The 4,915-nt window shown below is 41.8% G+C and overlaps 1 pseudogene; it reads right to left on the reverse strand.

Moving 5' to 3' along the window:
- Positions 1 to 1,554: 1,554 nt before the first annotated feature.
- Positions 1,555 to 4,570, reverse strand: LOC118837127 (annotated as a pseudogene).
- Between the last annotated feature and the right edge of the window lie 345 nt (positions 4,571 to 4,915).

Genomic DNA, 4,915 nt, shown 5'->3' on the forward strand with positions numbered 1-4,915 from the left:
ATAACCTATTTCTAGTTAAGTTGGGAATTATTTAATACAAGACACACTTAGACAATAGTATTATGAACTTCTCATCTTTGAACAAGATTCCCTAAACCTCTAAAATGTTTCCTCCAGGGAAAACATTTAATTACACAATGATACCATCAAGATATATACATCAAAATAAATTGTGCTTATTCTATTTTTTCTTTACATATAGGTCCTTTTCTTTTTCTTTTGATCTCTTTGGGGATCCAGACTTAAACAAAAGGCATGGCACAATTTAATAGTCCTTTGGGCATAGTTTCAAGTTGTTCTTAACAATCACTGGACCAGTTCACAATTTCAGAAACAGCCTACTACTGTGCTTATTTTTCTTCTTCCCCTTTTGCATTTGTCATGGTACCATCTAATTTTTAAATTTGCATTCCTCTAATTAATAGTGATGTGGGGTATTTTTTGACATGAATATAGACAGGTTTGATTTTTTTCTGAAAACTGTTCATATTATTTTACCATTTATATTTTAATTTATTTTTTACTTTTTAGTTTACAACATTCAGTTCCATAGCTTTTGGGTTCCAAATTTTCTCTCCCTCCTTCTCGTCCCCCCTCCCACCCAAGATGACATGTAATCCAATGTAGGCTCTACATTTACCTTCATATTGAACTTATTTACATAATAGACCAGTTGTAAAGAAGAATTATAACCAATGGAATGAATCATGAGCGAGGAGAAATGAAACCAAAAAAGAAGGGGAAAAAAGAGAGCAAATAGTTTGCCTCAATCTGCATTCAGACTCCATAATTCTTTCTCTGGATGGGCATAGCTTTTACCATTATGAGTCTTTTGGAACTGTCTTTGAACCTTGTATTGATGAGAGGACTCAAGTCTATCAAAGTTAGTCCTTACAGAGACAGTGTGTCTGTAATCCTGTATAATGATCTCCTGGTTCTGCTCCCCTCACTCAGCATCAGTTCATATAAGTCTTTCCAGGTTGTAATGAAGTCTGTCTGTTCCTCATTTCTTATTGCACAATAGTATTCCATTACATTCATATGCCACAATTTGTTTAGCCATTCCCCAGTTGATGGGCATCCCCTTGATTTCCAATTCTTTGCCACCACAAAAAGAGCTACTATAAATCTTTTTGTATGTACAGGTCCATTTCCCACTTGTATGATCTCTTTGGGATATAGCCCTAGAAGGGGTATTGCTGGGTCAAAGGGTACTGAATGGCTGGATCAGTTCACAACTCCACCAAATTGTGCTTATTCTTAAATCAATTTTCAGAAAAACAATATTTCTTATAAGAAATTTTAGCTATTGTATTTTTTTAGAAATGATGACACTAACATTTTACATTACAATTTCTTTCTTAAGTTACAGTTTCTGTAACAGTCTGATATGACAAAATTCTTCCAAACAGAAAATGCATTATCAGGTCAACATGAAGACTATTTAAAAACCATTCCTTTTTGAACAAAATATCTTAGCCCTTTTCCAAGAAGAACTAGAAAAGTCTGAAATGTAAAAGAACATATATTTCCAATGGACAAAGTGTGTGCTAATTAGATAAAAGAAAATCCTCCTGTGAAGTTACTGAATGGAACTGCCCACTTGGAGCCAGCCTCTTCCTGCAGAGCATTGTTGTCTTCTCTCTCTAGTAATGCCGTACTTTCCCCTGTATCATCTTTAAAGTTGTTACATTGTAACTCAGATCCATCTGTAGAAGATGATGGCAAATTGATTACTTCATTTCTGTCTTCATCTTGCAAAGTGACACTCAAATTCACAAACCATACATTACCAGGTATGGATTCTGGAGCTGTCATATCCTGTACATCCTCAAGATTTCCCCAGTAAACTAAGGCTTTGATGACATCGGGCATGTTCAGTGGTCCAAAAGCCAGGGGTCAATGCATGTTCCATGAAAAACATGGTTGCATGGAAGAATTCTAACAATATCCTTTGGTTTATAATTTTCTGTGATATTTGAATTGTTTCTTTCTAGCTGCTTGCGGTATTTTCTCCTTGACCTGGTAGTTCTGGAACTTGGCTATAATATTTCTTGGAGTTTTCAGTTTGGGATCTTTTTCAGGGGGTGATCAATGGATACTTTCGATAACAATTTTACCCTCTGGTTCTAGGACCTCCGGGCAATTTTCCTTAAGGATTTCATGCAAGATACTGTCCAGGCTCTTTTTTTCATCATAGCTTTTAGGTAGACCAATAATTATTAGATTGTCTCTCCTGGATCTATTTTCCAGGTTAGCTGTTTTTCCAATCAGATATTTCACATTTTCTTCTATTTTTTCATTCTTTGGATTTTGTTTGGCTGATTCTTGATGTCTCAGAGTCATTAGCTTCTACTTGCCGAATTCTAACTATTAATGTTTTGTTTTCTTCCTTTATCTTCTTTATCTCCTTCTCCATTTGGTTGATTTTTCTTTTCAATGAGACATTTTCTCCATTTATATTCTGATTTTCCTTAACCATTTCCCTGATTTTACCTTTTAAAGATTTGTTTTCCTCATTGAATTTCTTTTTCCATTTTTTCCTTTTTTTTCTTTTACCTCCCTAATTTGGTTTTTAAAGTCCTCCTTGAGTTCTTCCAGGAATGCTTTTTAGTCTGGAGACCAGTTCACTTTCCCTTTGGGGGTTTCAGATGTGGGTGTAGTGTCCATGCTGTCCTCTTCTGAATTGGCATTTTGATCTTCCCTGTCTCCATAATATGAATCAACTGTCTTTGGCTTTTTAGCATGTTTTTTCATGGTGGATGTCTTTTTCTGAGGCTCTGGGGTCCCTGTCCTAAGTTTCTTGTGTTAGAATCTGTGGGTCTGCTCACTGGCTTTATGGTTTATGGTTTATGGCCTATGATTTCGTGAAGTGCGGGAGAGGGGTGGTCTGGCTGCTGAGGGGTCTCCTCTTCCCCAGGACTGTTCTACAGAATGGGTGGTCTCAGCTCTTGTCTGTGCTGGTGCTTCCCTTGGCTGTGCAAATCCAAGTCTGGGGTCCTGGCATTGACATTAGTTAGCTCCACCCTAGGAGCTCAGTTGTTCTCTTGTGCTGCTGAGGTGAGGGCTGCTGGGACACCTCTCTTCCTGCACTAGTCTCCTTCTGCCACCACAGGAAGAGCCCTCTCCCCCACTTCTCTCGCTGCTGAAGCCCCACTTCTGGCTCCTCTGTTTCTCCTGAGGTATTATTCTCTGGGTTAATTCAAGGGCGGGATAAGAGCCATTTTACCTGCACATCATGCCTCCTGGAAGTTCAAGAAGGCAAGTTTCAAACCTTTAGACTGTGGGTTGGAGGCCTCCAGGCTAGCTGGTCCTACGGCTGCAGGCTCTGAGCCCCAACAAACTCTCATCCTGGACTGGGAGGCCAGAGGCTCGATTGGGGCCATAGCTGGTACTTCCACCCTGGGCCTGTTCCTGCTGTGGTGTTTTGTTCACCCAGTGCTCTCTTAGACCTGCACACTGACTGGATTCCTCTGCTGTTCCCAGTTAGTTTGGTCTTGCGCCTTTGAGTGTGCCCGGTACTCCTACCCCTCTCAGTCTACTAATGGCTTCTAACTCTCTCAAATCTGCTCAGATTCACCTTTTTAGATGTATCTGACAGAATTTGTGAGAGAGCTCCAGTAGTTCCTTCCTTTCACAGCACCATCTTGGCTCCACCACTGGTTTATAATTTTCAGTGTGCACTGGACAATTTTCGATATCAACATCAATTCCCTTGTCTCCATGCTTTACATGATGAAGTTAAAGTTGCCCAATAGCTTTCTTTATTTTTTTTCCCATAGTTCTGATTTCCAAACTATGAACCAGCGTAGATGAAATGCTGAACATAGTAAAATAATAGCCAAGCTAGTGATATGATTATCATGGGGATTAAAGCAATAGTTACAAACACAACAGACTGATCACTGATGTACTCTTGCACAAAGTATGTACCTACTTCTATGGTCATTTTAACTGGAATTCCTCTTTGCGCTGCACCCAACATTTCTATTCCTTTTGGATGGCTAACCATAATCACCACTGTATTTCCTGCCTGCAGGTGGGTCATGGAGTTGGTACGTTTGCCATAGTGCTCCTTCTTGTAGAGGACCAGGGTCAAGGCATTTTTGCTGGTGGTGTTGAGCACCTTCTCTTTGAAGGTGAAGTCCCCGCAGGCCACCATGGGGAGCCAGGGCTCGTGCCTCCTGGCCCTTGGGTTCCAGTACTGGGTGTCGGACGCACAGCTTTTCTGTTGTGGCCCGGCCACAGGGTATGCCCACCAGGTCCTACAGGCTCTCCTTGGGCAAGTTGTCACCGTAGCGGTGGCTCTCAGTGGTGCTCTGCCCTGTCACATTTGTCAGCAGGCCACGTACACATTGGTCACCAAGGCTGAGTACCACTCCAGAGCCAGGCTGGGGGGCAGCTTGAACAAGGCTAGGGCGGAGAGGACCAGGGTGCCTCCGAGGCCACCACACCATGGCTGCACTGTGCTGAACTGAGGAGGAGGAAGCTGAATAGGAGACCCCAGCAGGGTGGGGCTGTAGGACTGGGAGGGAGCTTGCCACCCCCCAGCCCCCCAGCCATCTTTCATTTCTAAAGAAGACCGATGATGGCAGGGGTGGTGTCTTCACTAATGTGTGAATTGCATTTAAGTGAGATAGAGTTGCTCAAAGTCATCACTCTCTCTTCCAGAGTCATCCAAGTCCAGTGGTAAGACAAAAGTCAGGACAACTGGTGATGGCTTGAGATTCAGCAGATGATCTTGGTGTCTTCAATGTCAGACCAAACTCTAAACACTCCATGGCACCTGCTTCAGTCCTTTTTGTGGCTGTTGGAACAAATTGTCTTTATCCACCCATTCCGCTAGGGAAAGTCTTCACATGCTTGGGATAGATATCCCCCAAACTCACTGAGGGGTTTGAGGCCTAACCTCATT

The sequence above is a fragment of the Trichosurus vulpecula genome, chromosome 2 (assembly GCF_011100635.1).
Source record: "Trichosurus vulpecula isolate mTriVul1 chromosome 2, mTriVul1.pri, whole genome shotgun sequence".
Classification (NCBI taxonomy): Eukaryota; Metazoa; Chordata; class Mammalia; order Diprotodontia; family Phalangeridae; genus Trichosurus; species Trichosurus vulpecula.